Source organism: Microplitis mediator, chromosome 11 (genome assembly GCF_029852145.1).
Source record: "Microplitis mediator isolate UGA2020A chromosome 11, iyMicMedi2.1, whole genome shotgun sequence".
Classification (NCBI taxonomy): domain Eukaryota; kingdom Metazoa; phylum Arthropoda; class Insecta; order Hymenoptera; family Braconidae; genus Microplitis; species Microplitis mediator.
In genome coordinates this window covers 12,941,920-12,962,323 of record NC_079979.1, presented here as the reverse complement: position 1 = coordinate 12,962,323, position 20,404 = coordinate 12,941,920, and the positions used below count along the sequence as shown (strand labels likewise).

Sequence of the window (20,404 nt, the reverse complement as noted above, 5' to 3'; positions counted from 1 at the left end):
TTCGATGAAAAACTTAATTGAATGAATAAATGTAGGAAACTTTACTAAAAAATACGAGTTTTTTAATAAAAAAATACCTTTATAACAAAAATCTTTTTGTAATAAATGAAATTTGTTACTAAACCTTTATTCGATATCGTTCGTGATAGTAGCAGATTTAGTGTAAAAACAGATTGAACGTTGATTTTTTAAAAAGTTATTAACTTTAAATACCTGTAACTTTTGAACCGTTTTTTTTAAGCTTCCGAGCTCCTGAGCAATTTTGTTGAGCATCATATTTTCTATAAAAGTGTTCATGATCCAAATTTTATTTAACTTCTAATGAAGCCTGACGCTGTCACAAACACCAAAGAGCCATCTATAGACACTTTTTTTGGTTGCGTTCAGAATCTACAAAGGGATACTCTACTTATAGTTATGTACGATATGACAATAATAAGTGATATATAAGCCCTGATTAAGAAAAATTATTTGAAATGATTCAAAAAAATTTGAAATGATTTAAACAATTTGAATCAACGAATATATAGATGCACACTTAGCATGGATTAAATCATTTTTCTTTATACCTTAGTCGAAAGTACGCACTTCCCTCCCTAATTTTAAGGCCTAAAGTCTTATTTCCCTCTCCTGGTGGAGTTACACGCGCCTCACTCATATCGCCGGGAGCAAAAAATTTGTTTGTGCCGACAGAAACAGCCGGTTGCTGCCATCTAGTGATCGTCTACCACTTTATAAATAAAATTTTTCACGATAACGTCGTAGATCGTTGCTTTATATATACGTCAGTATTTTTGTGTCTCGTTGTATGTAATATTTTAATTAAACAATGTAATTACAATAATAAGATGAATGAAAAAGTTTCATCGGATGAATCTATGGACGAGGATGAGGTGATAAAAGATTTTGATGCAGAGGCGAAGTTAATTATTGAAAGTTTATGTATTTATTTAAATATTTTTTATTGGCAGGAAAAACAAACTTGTTCATAGGCATAAATTTATTACTTTCGAAAAAAAATAATTATTTTTTATTTTTTATTTTTTATAAGTATAATTATGTCTTTTTTTTGTTTTGTTTTTGATACCTGCCCCCGCCGACCAGACGCACTCGCTTCGCTTGTGCTTTCAAATGTCGCGGGTAAGGGATCAAAAACGCAACAAAAAAAAAAGAGAGACAGAAAAAAATTAAAGTTTTATGTATGTCCGAAAGAGGCGCGTCAATAGGGAGCAAATAAAAAAAACATGGCCGACCTGTCAGTTGAAGGCAGAACGTGGTTGTATTGTTTATAGTATTCAAAAATGTAATTAATAAACGTACTTTCGACCAGGTATAAAGAAAAATTGTATACACCACACGGGAAGATAGTTGAAAGCCCTGCCCTGTGTGATAAGATGCCCGAGGCGAATTTCAACTTTCTTCCCTTGTAGTGTAATATACTATTTATATTTTTGTATTAAGTATTTTCTTTAATTAAAAATTTTATAATTTTTCTATGCACTGCTCTCAACAATTAAGGAATAATTGATGAAAAAGTAATATATATTTTTTAATCAATGGATATATGATTGTTACGTCAATATTGCATTGGACACCCGCATTAAAAGGTGATATATTGTTAAAAATTTATAAAAAAATATATAGCGGCAAAAATATGTACATTGATATATAAAGGGTGGGGGTGGGAGAAGGAAAAACAAGGCACTTAAAGAAATACGGAATTTTCGGGGACTCAAATACGTTAAAACTGACAATTTAAAGTCCTTAATGGTATTCTACCTGGAATACCTGAGTAATTACAATTTTTACTCATACTATATATTTCCTTTACCTTCAGAAATGATACCATTGTTGAGGGGTTTGGAGTAGAGAAGGTGTATAGTATGGGTAAAAGATGTAATTACTGAGGTGCCTCGTGTAGGATGCCATTTTAAGGACTTGAATTTGGTCAACAAAACTCTGAACAGTTTCTCGTGTCTCCTCGGTTGAAGAGCATCTATCTTAACACGTGTTTTAAAACTTAATTTTAAATTGTGACTTTATAAATTCAATATTTTAAACGATTATTCATCGCTACACATCTAAGGTAAATAGATTTTTGTACACATTAAGTATTTTCATTCATTAAAAATTTTATAATCCTATGCACTGGTCTCAACAATTAAAGGATATTTGATAAAAAGGCATATACATTTTTTAATCAATAAATGTATGATTTTTACGTAAATATTGTGTGGTATACCCGCATGAAAAAGGGATATATTGTTAAAATTTTAGAAAGTATATATTGCGGCAAAAAAATGCACATTGATATATAGGGTGTGAGGAGAGGCAAAACGTGGTACTTAAAGAAATATTACATTTTCAGGGTCTCAAATACGTTAAAACTTTTCTGTCTAATGATATCTAAAGTAAATAGAAAAAATTTTCAGCTGCCGGTAAAAAGAAAAAACATTTTCATGTTTCGCGGGCAAAATGCGGTATTTTATAAGAAAGTTAAAAAAAAATTATAGATGTTGAATAAATTTGATTAAGTTCAATTCTCTTGTAAGCAATTGACATGAAGAAAAATTACATAGTAAAAAAGGATTCGTCAAAATCAACTTATAATGTGTGTAAAACAAACGTTTCATACTTATTTATTATGTTACTTTAACATGTTGTGAGTGTTAAAAAAAAGTTACACACGTATACGTTAAAAATAAAAATTTTCCAAGAGTTCTTTTGTGATGGTCGAGATTATTTTTAACATATTTTGTGTGTTGATTTAATAGAACATATAAAAAGTGTTACTTTCGAATAAAATGACATTTTTGTGTGTTAAAAAAATCAATCGATTGCGACAGTTCAAATAAGGAAAATACTGTATGTTAAATTAACACATAAAAAAATTAAACACTCAGAATTTTAACACACGTTTTTTCTTTACACTTTGACGATTCGTTTTTTACTGTGTACATTTCACATAATTATTGGATGCAAAGGAAAAAAAAATCCGGGCAACGGTTGGCTCAATGAGCTCGATAACGTTATTAGTGTGAATACATTTTCAAGCTCGAAAATAGTCTGGCATGCGTTTGTTCTTTTATAGGCAAATCAAACTCAAACATGTTACTTTTTATATTAAAGTTTGAAAGTTTATGAATCGGAAATCATTAATAAACACGCGTTTTTTCAATTTTTATTCTCAATTATGTTTTATAAAATAAATATATTTCGGCATAAATCAATGTAAGTTATCAAAGTAAAGACTGAAATAAGTTTTAATTCAGATCAGAGTGTTAATATATAAGATATCTGAAAAAAATAATAAAAACGGTGTTTTTTAAATTTTTTTGTTGATAATGTAATTTTTACTAACAAACGAGTTACATTACTGTATGTGGTGATCGAAAGAATTCATTAAAACAAAGAGTTGGCATGATTTTGAATACACTTAGTAGATCATATGACGACATCTCACGGAAAAAAAATAGGCGCTGCAACAGGACACATTCCTGTGAGAGCAACAGTACAAAATCCTGTTGCAGCAAAAAGATTTTCATATGACAGCAACAGGACTTTTCTTGTGGGATCAATAGGATAAAGAACAAGTCTCATGCACCAGCTTTTTTTGTTAGTATAATAAAATTTCAAAATTTGGAAAAAGATTCAAATTTTGAACGAAAATTCTAATTTTGAAAAACAAAAATTACTTTCAGTAAAAAAATTTGAATTTTTCTCCAAGCTTTGAGTTTTTTTTTCAAATCTTAAAATTTCATTCTATAGATAAATAACAATTAGTATGTGAAACTTGTTTCTTATCCTATTGAATACACAGGAAAAATCGTGTTGCTGTAACAGGAAAAATCCTGTTGCTCTCACAGGATGTGTCCTGTCGCTGCGACAGGATTTTGTCATGTTGCTCCCACAGAACTGCATCCTGTTACAGCGCCTATTTTTTCCCGTGCAGGGAAAATTAACATAAAATGTTATTTTTCAAACTTTTGACGCCGATATCTTTCGAACTAATCAACCGATTCTGACGTTCAATGTGACGATGGATGCGTTTTATTGATTTCTGGAGCTGATTCGATTTTTGAGTCGATCGGTTCAGTCTTTTCGAGGACATTTAGAAAAAAGCGTTTTTTAGTATTTCCTTCTCCCACAATATCTTTTGAACGAATTAACCGATTGAGACGGTTGAGGCAGCAATCGACGCATTTTTTTTTTAATTCAAGAGCTGATTAGATTTTTCGAAAAATCAATCAAACGAGCCATTTCTTAGAAATTACCAAAAATCTAAAAGAAATTTTTTTTTTTTATATTGCTTTTATATCTTAGAGTCTAATTTATCCATCAATCTGAAATTTTTTCGGAAAGTTGACGTCCAACAAGCTCTTTTATTGCCGTAAGAACCGTTGCGATCGGTTAATTGGTCTCAAAGTTATAGCAAGTTTACACACACACACACACACACATGAACAAACATACACACGCTCGAACATCATTCTGAACATAGTCAGAAAATCTTCCTAAGATCTCAAACCGTCGACATTTGATAAAATTTCGATTTTTGAAAATCGGGTAGAAAATAATAACAAAAACCGAATTTTCCGAAAATCGTCGATTTTCTTAGCGGGAAGTTAAAAGAGTGTTCCAATAACTCAATGTTTAAAAACGTTGAAGCCGATTGAAAAAAAAAAGACCATTTTTTTTTAAATGCCACAACTTTCTTAGTATTTTTTAGACAAGGACTTTCTTAGTATTTTTTCGATAGGTTACAAAAAGATAATAAAGTTTCAGCAAAATTAAAACGAGTCAGATTCAAAAGTGGTGGATTATGCGTGAAATGCGCGCCCTATATTTATGTTGCACAACCTCTATTTTTTTACGTACTCAATAAAAGCTTTTCTGAAATATCATGTTATAATTTATGGGTTGTTTCATATCCTTTAATTTCTTCACACAGGGTATGATCTCACCCCCATAATATTTAAAATTAGTAAATTTGATAAATTTGATAGTAAAATTTTTGATATGAAATAAAACTAAACTTGCATCCATTTTTTTTTTTTTTTTTTAGATTTCATCAGGTAAAAAAAGTTCATTTCTCTATCGTGAAAAGGATAATTATTAAATGTGTCACAAGTACGCACCACAAATATAAAAATCGAAAAGGCTAAAATCAACAAAGCAACAGTCAAGCAAACGACAATCGAGAATACCCACGCTATAAAATCTCAAGACGAAGATTGCATAGATAATGTAACAACCGAAAATTTCAATATTAATGGCAATTACTTTGATGAAGGAACTTCTCTATATGTAGCAGCTCGAATCGGAAATTATAAAATATTTATATTTTTCGGAAATTATAAATCCAACAAGTCAAGAAACAGTATTAGATAGCGCCATGGAATTCTCCAATTACGATATCGTCAGGCCTTTGAAAGAAAATGGCGTAAAAAATTCTGATTGCTTTGATGGAAAAACTGCATTAAATTTTGCTGCCGAGGAAGGAACAAAAGAAGTCATGATGTTATTATTGAGCAACAAAGCTGACATTAATGCTAAATCTGTTGACGAAATCATTCCTATTAGTAATGCTGTTATAGCTAAAAACTACAATAACCGGTATGAATTAATAAAATATGTGCTTGATCTGTTTGGTACATATAAAGGAGATGATGATACAAAAACATTTATTCATGCAACTTTTGATATTTTTAACCAAAAATATACAGCGTTAAGGAATTGGCTCATTTCATTTTCTCATAAGCTTGGTGTTAACAATAGTAATAATATTAATTTTTACTTTTTCTTTCAACTCCAATTAATGGCTCATTACACTATTGCGGTTGACCCGATCGGTGAAGACACCGTTATTTCGTATATGTTTAATGCCAATATTGACAATAGGGCTCAGGAGCATATTAAGATGTACATTGAAGAATTGATAGCTGCGGGTTTTTATGTTAGTCAACGAAGTATTAAAGCTGTTAGTAGTATGAACAATTTTGATCATAATTCAGCCGAATGTCTTTTAGAAGTTGAAAAAATGAAAAAAAATGTGATAGAAGGCAGTAATATCACATTTGTAGAGATGTTACACAAAAATGTGCGATACTTGGCACATTATTTAAAGATTGTTGATTTGAAGAAACTATTGATACATGAACCTCAATTTCCAGAGTATCCAAGATATAAAAATAAGATCTTTTTTAAATTGTGGAAAGTTCTGATAAGAGTTAACTACATAAAAGATTCTGAGGAAGTTATTTATAACATTTTTTATGAATTACAACTTCCGGATATTTTTATCAGAGAATTGTATCTCTACTTGTCAAATGAAGATTTAAAAGAAATCGTTCAACCCTCACGATAGAAAAAAAAATAGCTAATCAGTAGCATCCTATAAATTAAAATTAAATGACCTCTGTAATCTATTGTCACATCCCTATTTCCTTTTAATAAATTAAAAAGAAAATGTAAAATTAATGATACAAAAATGTATAAATACACTCAAAATTTTGAAATAAAATTAATTTATACAGATTTAAATAAATTTAAGTGTACAAATTAATAAATTTGTTTCTCAGTTACATATTTTATTTTCAGACTTGGAGAACATACGTTACTTAAATTAGAAAAAACTTGAGAAAACTACTTACGTACTTTCGGCAGATGTATAAAGAAAAATCATTTTCATCAGAATAATCAGATGCTACTTTGCACCTAATAGTCGATTTCGATTAAAAAATTAATTAAATGAACAAATGTAGGAAACTTCACTAAAAATGCGAGTTATATAGTCAAAAAATATGTTTATTACAAAAATATAATTCACTACAGTTTTCTTACATAAAATTTATTATTTTATTTAGAATATATTTTTAATAACGTTAAGTTTTTTTTCATGGAAAAAAAAATTTTTGCCTTTTCTACAAAAATTTCGGATCGAAAAAAATTCAATAGCAAAGTTAGCTGTATCATTGGGATTAAAAAATTTGAAAATTTAGTCCTGTCAAAAATTTTTTTTAGAATTTTTTAGTTCAAGTTTTAGAAGAAAATTAAATTGTCTATAAAAAAAAGCTTTGTCATGACCATAAATCTAAATAAAAAAGTCAAGTTATAGAAATTAAAAGTTTGAAATGAAATAAAACTCATTATAAAATAGTATGATTTTTTTTTTATCAATTATTGAAAAAAAAAAGTTTTGTTTACAACTTTGTGGTGTAGCTTTTGTAGCAGTGTAGACATTGTCATACCTATAAGTTGGATCTGAAGGAAGCTTTTAAGTTTGAGAGAAAATGAAATTTATTAAAAAATAATATTTTCTTGTTTTGTTGTCTTTTAATTAATAAAAAATGTTTTCGACCAACTTTCAAGGCAACAATCTTGTAGAAAATTCAATTATCAATAAAAAAAAAGTATCGTTACGTATTTATAATTCCTATACAAAAAGCTACAGGACTTCGAAACTCGAAATATTGAAATAGTTTTTCAAAACTATAATTAAAGATGATAAAAAAAAATAAATTTTTTTAACAAAACTCTTGGGTACCATGTATGTAAATGCACTTGCGCATAATAAATTTTTTAATCATTTTAACGGCCAAGGTTAGGTTACCCAGTCCTGGCCCAGGCTCGGGTAACGATTGGAATGGCTAGGACTGAGTAACAATTCTTCCCGGGAAAAACGGATTAGATCTGACCAGATATAATTATATAGGTTAGATATGGGATTTGAGATATAATCAGATCTAGTTATATCTGATCAGATCTAAACAGATATAACTATATCTGAATTGAAAAATACATCAGACCTGATCAGATCTAGTCATATCTGATCAGATCTAAACAGATATAACTATATCTGAGTTGAAAAATACATCAGACATGATCAGATCTATATTAAACAGATTTTATAATTTTAAATTGTATTCTAAAAATTACAATCTCACACTGTAATTTTTTCTACAAATTCTTCGAATTTTATTTCCTAAGACAAAAAATTTTTATTATTACAGTTTCATATAGTAAAAAGTATTTCTTTTGCTTGAATTTATACTTCGAAATTGCTAACATATGAAACATAAGCTACAAGCTTTACAGTTTCATTCGACAAACGAGATTCTTTTTTTTTTTCGAAATTTGATATTTAAAGTAATGATAACTATAGTTTAAGATTAAAAAATTTACAGTTTTATAAAGTAATATTTATTTTTTTCTCTTAAATCTATAAAATAAAAATTTTTATATCTATAGAGCAATAATTTTTGTTTTTTAGTTATTATCGGATTTAATTGTGTTAATAAATATTCATAACCTTTAATAGAAGTTGTGACAGAATCAGCTAATCCCATGTCCGGTTCATAAATATTGTCCGAATATGACGAAAAATATTAATATTGACGTACTTGATGTTGTAAAGCTACAATACAAGGCAAATTTTCCTTACTATAATTTTCTAGTTTCCTCTTACATTGAGCTTCTTCATCTATATATTAATCAGCAATATCAACTATTGTAGATGAATAGTACCACAAAACCACCAATTAAAAATCAATTTTAACGATATAATCTTTTATTTAATAATTCAAATAATCACATAAAATTTATGACTTGACACAATCACATCTAATAAAGAACTGTCTATAAAACAGAAGCACAAAGCACAAGTTCAAACTTGTTTGTAACCATTTGTTACTCGAGCTATGGGCAAGATGCCTCCCTGACGCTATTCGACTTATGGTCACTGCCTTAGCGTGAGTGAGATACTAAAAAACGAAATATTAAATATTGAAAAATAAAGTTTTCAAACTGTAAAACTTACCGACTAAAATTTACAAGTTGCTATCCGAAACTGTAATTTTTATTTACAATATGTGAATACTCTCTTACAAATTAATTTAGTTAAAATTACATTTTCGATCGTTAATATTACTATTCCGTATAGTAGAGTTCTGCTTAAGATATAGAATTTAAAAATTACAGTCTGAGCTGTGATTTTTCTCAGATCATTTATCATTCTCGACAATTGATAGCTCATAGTGTAATTTTTATATTATGAATAAATAAGAGGAATTATTTCAGAAAGTAAAAAATACATCACCAATAAATCTTAATTTTTACAGTTTCACCTATCAACTATTAATTTTTAAATAAAGCAAGAATTCAAAATAAAAAGTAAATAATACTTTGAAGATTTTTTTAACTAATATTACATTTTAAACTGTAAAATTTACTGCTTCAAATTGTATTAATTTTATTACTATAACAAATTTCTAAAATTACAGTTTAAGTTTTAATGTTTAAAGATTTTTGCCCCGAAAGCCTATTTTTACTGTAGATACTGTAATTTTTCAACTGCTCTTTTTTCCGTGTTTCAATAAAAGACATTATTTAAGGTAAAGTACCCAGTAGTTGAACAGGTTTCAAAGTAAAATGTATTTGACCCTACTTTTAATATATAAAGTTGTAGTGATTAGTTCAAATTAATGATTTTCATGAAAATATAAACAATTTTGAATTCATTGAAGCGCAAAATAACGCAGATAATTGAATATTTGTATTTTGACAACGTTTTTAAAATAGACTATGAAAGGAGTAGTAGTTGAACAATCAACTCTGACAAGCCACAGTAGTTGAACACTCCGGGAGCAGTAGTTGAACTAATAAAATATATTGCATTTTTAACAGTAGGTATTGCAATATATTCAACACGTATGATCTCTTAAAAGTATCGTATTAAAACAGTTTCACATTGTGATTTTACAAATAATTTCCAATTGAATTGTTTTCGAAAATTACAACATTCGTTGTGTAAAATTTACAAACCTTTTTTTATTATCTGTTTAGTAAGATTAGTACTTTTGTATTGCAATTTTCCAAAACAAAAATTGTAAAATTACAACACTGGTTCTAATAAATCACAAAACTGCATTGGCAATTGACTTCCAACACATTTCTTGTAAAATTACCATAGAAATTTGTTGTTGTGTATAGAGAACTGGACAATATCGAGTGTGAAACTGTAATATTTGTTATGCCTGGATAAAAGTGTAATTTTTACAGTTTCAAAGTCGCAGCGCTTTACTTCATACGAAACTGTAATAAATACTCAGATATGAGATCAATTTTTACACACTATTTTTAGACACTACATTAAATTTAATCTTTTGATTAACCTAAAATAATGTTCAATCTTATTAATAAAAAATTAATTTCTGTATTATTTCTGATGCAAAAGATTGTTAAATGATAATACCAACAACTAAACATGATTTGATTAATTTTTATAATAATTTAAATTTATTTTTATTGTTTTCAAAATATTGATACTTAACAAAAAATAACTAGAGTTTCAAGTCAAAGTTCATATAAAATATAGTATATTACACACCTAGGGCAGTAAAGTAAGAAATGTCTCGGCCAACAATTACATGTAATCTGAAGCTTTTTTATTTACTGCCCAAGGAGTGTATACTATTTTTCTCCTCGACAGAGGCGGAAAGCGGCAACGTCGTTTTGCACAGCGGGACGAAAGTTGACGCTTTCCGCCCGGAGGCGAGAAAAACCAAAAAGATTTTTTTAGTACACAAGTTTATCTTGGATTTGAACGAAGGAATAATCATGGTGGCTACATTTCTGGAAAACCTGGAAATGTCAGGGAATTATAAATATACTGGAAGAGTCAGGGAATTTCGGCACAAAGCTGGAAAAATTTTTACTTTCTTTCTTTTGACTGAAAAAATCCGACAAATTTAGTTTTCTGTCAAAACTGTTGAAAAAGTGACGTGGCGCGAATGCGGTTGTAAAATCATCTTGAAAAAAAATTAGTAGAAATTGATTCCAATAGCGAAAAAATGAAGCAGTTAGAATTATCAAGGCTGTTAGAAAAAAAAAGTCTTAGGAGAAACCAATCGCCAGGATCTTCAAGCTCTTAACGTCCATATTGACAAGTTAAAAAACTAAAAACATTAAATGTATACATAAGTAATGAACTAATACGTTTCACTATATTTATTATTCGCGTACTTCATTAATACTTTATTAATATTCTATGAAATATTTGTATTTATGAAATTTATTCTAGTGAAAATGAAACATTTATTTATATTTTATTATAGAGTAAGTTATATAAAAACATGGATTTCAAATCAAAATTAAAAAATTATTCATTTAATAAATAATAAAAAAACCAATGAACATTGACAAATAAAAAAAAAAGCTTCATTTAACGACAATGATTAATTATTGATTAAACTGACTTATAGCATTTAATTTTAAATTAAATAAATATTTCCAATGATTTAATATTACTACACATAGTCAGGGAATTTTTGAATTGTTTGACTGGAATTCCTGGAAAAGTCAGGAAATTTCAATCTCAAAAATCTGTGGCCACCATGTAATTAAATGATGAATACCTAGAGACTAAAGTAAAAAATAGGGACCAACTGGCTATTAATAAATTTTTGCAAATTTAATTGCGAAATTTTTTTTTTTGACAGGCCATCAAAGACATTCAAATTAATGAGGAAGCTGTGGTAAAACCTGATGGAGTTCTTCTAACGATAGTAAGAATTAATTAAATTTGTTTTTTTAATAAATACGATCGTCTTTTTTCTCGCGAAATTTAAATTTAATTCGAATGATATAGTTAAATCTATTTATCTCAATACTTCACTGAGAAAAAAATTTTCTCCTGACAACTAAATTTTCGTTATAACAAGAAAATGATTTGATTACCCATTGCCAATCATATATTTGGTTGTTTTAACTAAATATTTTATAATCCACCAACAAAACGAGTGATTGGAAACTATGAAATATTTAGTAAAGATAATTACGCGTTTAGTAGCAAGCATAAAATCAAATTGATTACCTGTAGTGTTTATAAAGTAGTCATAATAAAATGTATGAGTGATCATTATAGAGAATGAGTTATTGATAATGATTAAATATTATTTTGAAATGACAGAATATTTATTCAACAGTTCGATAAATGCACATTTAGAAAATTAATTTAATTCCTTTACAAGTACTTCTTTTCGCCCTGACAAAAACTGTTCAGGAAAAATATTAATATTAGACATTAATGCCATAGTGTAATACAGTGTACCCACATATTACTGTCAAAAATTTTCAGCGGATAACTCGTCCCGTGAACGCTTCAAGCTCGGAATATAAAAACTCCGAAATAAGTATCTTACCAGGGACACCTCAAATGGTGGGCGCGATCTAGTGGCGAGCACCGAACTACTCCAGCTGCTGCTGCCTAACACCATAACTTTTAAATCAATAATCATTAGGTTCAAATATATATTTATTAACCTCGAACAAATATATATATTTATTCTAAATGAATATATTTTTTTGTGTCTAATTAATATTTATTAGAGTTAATATAATAATATTTTGCTCTAATATTTGGATTTGTTGGCACTACAAAATAGTTTAGTTGTCCTTTAAATAAATATTTTCTTAACTCTACCATATGATTTTATTATCTTAGAGAGAGAAATATTAATGTCAACCAAATAGAGTCTATTAAATCATTTGTTAAAAATGATAAAATAGATTATATTGACGTAATAAAATTTAGTTGTCCCAAATAATTTTTAGCTTAATAGAATTCAACAAAACCAATTTAATTGTCCAAAGAGAAATTTTTTCTCAGTGTAGTGAACTGTACATTATAAATGAATACAATAAGATGATTTTCTATAATCTGGGATTTTCCGTTGTCCTAACTCGATACGGCTGTTGATTGGGTTTTCTGGTGGATCGTTTAATGACTAATAAATAGTATATCTATATATATATGTAAAAAGTGTACGTTTGTCATATTTTTTACGAACAATGTGGACATTCTTTGCGATATTTATTCTTTGTAGAGTCATTTTTAACCAATCAGAGACGTGCTTTCTTACCATGAGTTGCAAAAAAATATATTTTAAATAAAATAATAAATTTATTGTAAGAAAATAAATTTTATTTGTCGGTAATAAAACACTCACCAAAACATTTAGTTCAACTAAATGTAAACCGACACTTAACTTTGTTTTACAAACTTTAAACTAAAGTTAATTAGATAATGCAAAGTTAGTTCAATATATATACAAGTCTGGGCTGGATGGGAGTTATAAGATAATCGATTTAATGAATAAATAAAGTTTCAACGTATCATCTAATCATCCTGTGTACTGTAGACTGTACACAAATAAATTTGTGCATAAATGTAACAATAGAACGGCCGCGCGGTGAATTAGAATTAAGAGCTTTTTGTGATCGTCATGCTCGAAGAAATCAAAAAGTCCAAGTAGATTTCATCCCAGTACATATTATATGCTGTACTATGATTTTGTACTCATATGTATGTATATGTATATGTATATGTATATGTGCATGGCTGACTGTATGTGGTATGTAATGTAATGGTACGGGTACGATCCTCGAAAGTTTAAAGGGAGTAAAGCGCTCGAGCATGACCGAACATTTCGACTCGAGAACTCTTCGAGTGCTACTTCTCGATCTACTCGGCTGATCGACAGCTTCTCGAGAAGATCCACGGAAATTTCCCATTACCGTTAACACCAACGATGTTACACTTTCATTCTATTTAATATTTTTTTTTTTATGAACTTAATCCCTCTGATAAAAAAAAAAATGTTTGTTTAGATTTTCACGTATTTTCCGAATGTCCGTAGAGGAATACTTATAAAAAAAAATCATATCTCTTTAAATATTTGACTGATTATTATAAAAGGTGTAGAGATTAAATTAGCTGTCTTAAAAATATCAGTTGTGAAAATTTTTCGCATGGAAACTTTGAAATTTGAGACAATTTGGAAGTTTGTTATATTTTTCAGTAACTGAAAAATAGTGTAGGAGAAATTAAAGTCGATTTAGTACTTTTTGTAAAAGTTTTTTTTTAACGGAATTGATGCTCCAAAAAAGTTAAAAAAAACGTTAACTCAAAGAACTAAATTGACTTTAATTTCGGTAGTATTAAATTTATTAAAGTTACAAAAAATATAACTTAAACTTACTGTCTCAAATTTATGAGTTTCTTATTTGGGCCATTTTCGATAAGGTTTTTTTTTTTTTTTTTGAGAAAATTATGAATTCATTGAAATTGGGAATTTTAAATTTTTAGGGAAATTTTTTTTTTATTTCAGGCAAAATGGACTCTCTCCGAAAAAATTGGATATTCAAATTTAAAAAAATTAAATTTTAATAAACAAGTCCCGGATATTTGAAGTTGCTTACAAATAATTGTACACTGCGAAAAATATGCGGAGTGAACGCGAATTAAATGCGGAGTGAATGCAGAGCGCATGACTGTTCATTTAATTAATCTCCTCGGAGTGAAATTTACTCCGAAGGGGAGTTTACTTTATTATTAAAATTCCAAATTGGAGTGAATGTCGATGGAAATAAAATCCAGACCACTCTCTCTAAAAATGAATCAGTGAATAGTCACTATTTCTCCAGCTATAAGTATACCACTAATTCAACCAGTGGTATATTTATAGCTGAGTCCCAGTGCATATTCACTGATTTGCAGTCAATTTCATTAATTCATTTTTAAAAAGCTCCAAAATCACTCCGCTGAAAAGACAAACTTCTATTTACTTCATGTGCGGAACGGTTTGTTTTAAAAACTCCGTAACTCCGAGTGAATTTGGATTTGAAATCCGTAATCATCCGAATTCACTTCCCATTTTTACAGTGTAGAAGTATCAATTTACAATTGAGGATCATTCTGAAGAAAATTTTTTAACTTTCATGAAAAATGGAGGGCGATACAAAAAAAAAAATTTTTTATATTTCTAATACAATTTAACGAGCATGATCCAGGTGTAACTTTAAGTCGAAGATATCATCCGTACTGCAATTTAAAAGCAAAAAAAAATAAACCGAATTTTTCAGATATAAGTCCAGGGTATTCGGAGTTACTTCGAAATAATTGTGAAGGTAATAAATTACGATTCAGTAGAATTTTGTAAAATTTTTTTTTCCCTATTGTAGCCATCCCTTCTAGTTATAAGGGTTTGAGTTAAAAAAAAAATTTTTAACGAAATACCATCAGCTAAGAGTATGTACTTTTATATGTATAGTAAGTAGAATAAATATGTATAGGTAATGAAGCAAAAGCGAGTGAGTAAAAAAATATGTAGTCTTACCTCAATAAAAAAAAAAAATAAAAAAATGTGTACAGTAGTGAACACGAAGAAAAGAATTATTATTGTCTACCTTAAGAAGTGAATAAGATAAAGAGAGTGAATGAGAGTAAGAGTAGTGAGAAAAAAAGAGGCAAGTTGGGCCCAAGTTTATCTCTTTCTTTTTCTTTCTCTCTCTCTGGCATTGAGATCGGAGCGCCGGCTGGATGTTTGTGGAGGGGCACGACAAAGACGACGGCATGAATGGACCTGGAGTCAGAGCGAGAGACCCTCGGAACTCGCGGAAAGGGGGCGCGAGTGTAGGCTCAGCTTTCTCACCGGCCACACGACGCGGCAGTTTCGGTTTGCCGCTCACTTGCGACGGATGGCATTTTTCGTTCCCGTGAAAATTTTTGCGAGTTATTATTTTGTATTTTTAAAATACATTTCTTTCATTATCAATTAAATGAATACAAATGCGATGCATTATTTTTTAATGAAATATAAAATGTGTTTACAAATTTGTGTTGTGCTGTGATTTGTGTTAATTATTTACTAATAATTAAAAATTTTACATAATAATAAGTGGCTTTATTATTGGATTAATTTAGACTGTCAAGGTAAACATTTTTTTTCTTTAAATGGATCTTTTTTTCCCAGGAAAATAATAAAAAAAAAAAGTTAAATACCGACTAATAGGAGCTTAATTTAAATTAATAAATTTTTTTAAAATACCACGTGGTTATAACCGTCAACGAATTCTTGTCTTTGTTCACTTTATCACGTTAATGCAAATATACATCCAAATATATATTTATATACATATAAAATGTTCCGAGGCCGGTAATTTTCCTTAAGTAACTAATAACTACTTTGCTTGCAAATAAGACGCTTTAATTGCAAATAATTCTATATATATATATTATATATATACATATATATATAGTCTTTAATACAAGTAGTGTACTAAGTACGTGCTTATTTTAAATATAATTAAATTCTATGAAAACTTAGACTAGATTTGGTGAAAAAAAAGTGGAACCGATACTCGCATAAGTTGAAGATAACTTTTAAAAATTTAAAACTTGAAACTTTTATCGAGTTTGCAAAAGATACTTTGGTAGATTTATATTAATCTTGTAAAATCGACTATTTAATATATGATTTGAATCTAGAGTTTCAAAAATAGAGAAGGGGGGGGGGGGGGGGGTGATTAATCGTGATAATTATGGAGTAAAAAATGAATGAATATTTTTTTGAATGTATGTTCGAAACGATAAGGACTCAATTGAATTGAACACAACGAAATGTGTGTCGTAGGCTATAGTTTGTTGTTGAGTTTATTCACGCGTGGTATTTATAAAATGAGGAGGGATATCTCGAATCAAATGTAATGGGTAAAGGGTCGTCAATGAGGGCATTCAGATGTGGTTTGCTCCAAATGTCCGCGTTATCAATTCCAATGCATTCGCGCGGATTAGTACGAATTACTCTTTGGGTTAGTGTAATTATGCTGATTCAAATTTCATTATATACGGTCATAAAGCATGAGCATTGAAAACCTTTTATATTCATTATTAATCATAAATCATTTATTTTTAATTAACCGCTAATTTTTTCACTCGCGTTTTTTGACCGTCTATTTTTAAATCGTCCATAAGTATTTTTATTTTGAATCTATCGATTTTTACTATCAGACATTTTTTGTAGCCCATTAAATTCTACACAAAATTGACCACTTACTTTTTTATGTAGGATGGATATTTTAGTTGTTACAAGCGATTTTATGTAAATTTTAACACTGAATTAACTTTCAAGTTTTGTAATTTTAAAACTAATCATAACTCAGCTATTTTTAAATAAAATTTTATTACATACAGTCATGCACTATGAGCCCTGACCATTTTTTACTACAGTTTATTATTAATTTTTATTCATTACTAATTCAATTAATTACGCTATTGAAAAATAGCGGAGTAAATCCGGAGTTAATTCGGAGCAGGTGACTGTTTATTTATTTAATCCTTTCGGAGTAAAATTCACTTCAAAGAGGAATTTAATTTACATTGAAACTACGGGTCGGAGTAAAATTTACTCCTAAGAGTTCAGTTTAATATCAAAACTGAATTGGAGTAAATGCGGATTTAAATAAAATTCAGATCGCTCAGTAATCACCCGCTGGAAAAACTCTCTATTTACTCCGTATGTGGAGTGACTTTTAAAACTCCGAATGACGGAGTGCATTTGGATTGAATTAAAATTCATAATTACTCCCAATTTTTTACAGTGCAATTGTCAATTTTTCGTATTTAATTTTTTTACACTTATTTCCGCTCTATCGCTTAAAGTTTTCAACCTATCGATTTCTACCTTACGACCATTTTTGTAGCCCATTAAATTCTCTACAAAATTATCCTCTTACTTTTTTCATGTAGGATGGACACTTAAGTAGTTACAGGCTATTTTATGTGAATTTTAACACAGAATTAACTTTCAAGTCTTACAACATTTGACTTAGCGGACATTTTAAAGACAATTGAATATTTTATTCAGTCTTGACGAACCTCGAGTTGTAACGAAAAAATAAAAAATTCCAGGCCGTAATTGAGATAAAAATTCCAATTATCCCATAGATAATGAAATAAAAAGTCTAAAGATTCACTCATTGGGACAATCGACGGGATAATTAAACAGCATTGCTCTCTTTAGAGTACTCTACATTGAAATGGAGTGTATGATACACACACATATATATGCCTATATATCTGTACATATATATATGTATCAGTATACAGCATAGTTGTATTATAGCAGATTCAAGTCTTTGACTAACCATGAGGGGATGATAATCGTACTCTGCTTCGGCACGTAATGACGTCGGTCGGTCTTTTGTCTGAGAACAAACCGGTTTTAAAATTTTTTTATCTTATCCAGCTCAACTGTTATTCTCTCTTTTTATTCAGCTCTTAGAGCACAACCAGATACAGACTCGCGCTACGTTTCTGTCTTTACTCTTTCCTTCCCGAGAAATAAAATTAGATTGAGAGTTCAAGGCACAGAGGAGAGAAATGGATATAATACGGATGAACCACGTGATCTATTGTGTACACCAACAAAATATCCTAAAAATTACTTACTCCTTTTTTTTTTATTTTTATTTCATACCCGTTTTAATTTACTCCGATCCTACCCGTATGAAAAAACAATGTATGGTTAAAGTATATAAAATCATATATGTTTGCAACAAAACAATATATGATATATTATATTGTATATTATAAAAAATCATATAAAGATTTTCGCCGATTTAATATAAAATTATATACAGTGGTAAATATATGTATTCCACATATGTAACTTATATGTTTTTTATATTAAGCTATATATACATTTACATTTACCTTATAATATATTGTATTGATATATTTCCTGTTATATTTAAAAAATATAAAATTTTTATATGAAATGAAATATATGGTAGCATATAATTTATATTATACATGGCACCATATATTTTCTTTGTTATATTTAAGCATATATTTTATTCGGTGTATGTACATGTATATGGGTATATATATTCGCATCAAATTAACTAATTTTGAAAATTTTAACTGCAATTTGAAGAGTACATTAAAAGTTTTTTTTTCCATACACAATATAAATGTATGTTTTTTTATATGATCAGAATGTATTTTTCGTATATGATAGAAATATATATTTTTATGTATGATAAAAATATATTGCACGCCTCGAAAGCGAAGCGGCGAGGTTGTGCTTTATATTTTTTGTATAGGATTGACATATATATTTTATATATGCTAAACATATACGGACTTGTATATAATGAGTATATTATATTTTTTAATATGAAAAAAAATATATCAGAAAATATAGTTAAATTCGCCACATATATTTTCTGATATTTATCATATATTTTTACATATATTTTGACCATATATGTTATTTTCATACGGAATACTTTAAGCATTCCGATATATTTATTATATTTTTTAGTATCCTCAGTTACATTTTAATTTAAAATAAATAATTTATATTTACAATATATTTACAAAGTATTCAAGTTGTCGTACAATACCTATTGGAGTTTTTATTTGTAAAAGAATAATAATAAGTCAGCCTGTACGCTCGTAATTTAACGCGGCTATTTTAACGTTTCTATATAAAATGTTTAAGAAAACCTCTGGATTCTCTTTTATATGTACAGTATAAAAGTTTTAAAAACTTCTTTTACCAAAGATCTTTTGTTGTTAGTCAACAGTTTGGCGTGAATTTAAAAGCCTTCAATCCTGTGACCCAAAAATTATATATATTTATTTTAAATTCTAGTCACACTAATTTCTCATGGACAATTCACTGGATTTCTGATATTTCCCTTGAGATTTGCAACAACAAAAAAAATTATATATACAAAACCCAAGGGGGAAATTTCCAATAAATATGTAGATTAGATTACATCGGCTGATAAAAAATTTTTCCACGTAATTATTTTTCACGATAAAAAATTTTATCAATCGAAAGTTTGAGGAAATTTATTTATAATAATTTTTTATTGTAAATATATGAGTATTTGGTATTTGTGTTGGTCATGTGGATTCGCGGAACGGGTTAACGGCGTCTCGTTAATTACACCTTGCGCAATTACGTCAGGGCGACAGGTGGCGGCCAGCAGACTAGAGTATACGTAAATATATATATCTATACATACATAAAGGTATATGGGTATTTGTCTGAAAAAGTACAGTTCAAGCTGATTCTAAACGACAAACATGCTCAACTGTCACGCGACAAGATTCTCGTGATGAGTCTTTGAATATATACATATATACATATATAGAATAAATAGACATATGAAGGTATGAGTCACGTTTGCGTTTAAAATATTTAAGATAAGAATTATTACATTGATCTAATTTTATTTATTTTACAAATATCATAATATTCTATACTTTTATTTTGTCGATTGATTTTTCTCTAGACGTAATTTGCATAACTGCAGAGATAATTTAAATAAAAAAAAAAGTTATCGCCAATTTCATTACTAATGAGTCTGGTGCTGACTTAATTTATAAAAATTTTTATTATTTTAAAAATAACCCAAGGTAATTGTGTTTGAATATTTTAGCTCTTTATAATTTCTGAATTTTTTTTTTTTACGTAAGAAATTAACGCGTTTCTCGTTAATTGGTTAGTTGAATTTTTAATTCCTGGTCATTTTTTTTGCGTATAAATAA

General features: G+C 28.5%; 1 protein-coding gene across 5 annotated transcripts in view; it reads left to right on the top strand.

Moving 5' to 3' along the window:
- The first annotated feature begins 15,516 nt into the window (after window positions 1-15,516).
- Window positions 15,517-20,404, top strand: part of LOC130677784 (fat-like cadherin-related tumor suppressor homolog) — a 220,038-nt gene continuing 215,150 nt past the window's right edge. For all 5 annotated transcript variants that reach the window (XM_057484646.1, XM_057484642.1, XM_057484641.1 and 2 more), the window contains exon 1: window positions 15,517-15,772. The gene's annotated coding sequence lies outside the window, so the exon portion shown is untranslated. The remainder of the gene's footprint in view (window positions 15,773-20,404) is intronic.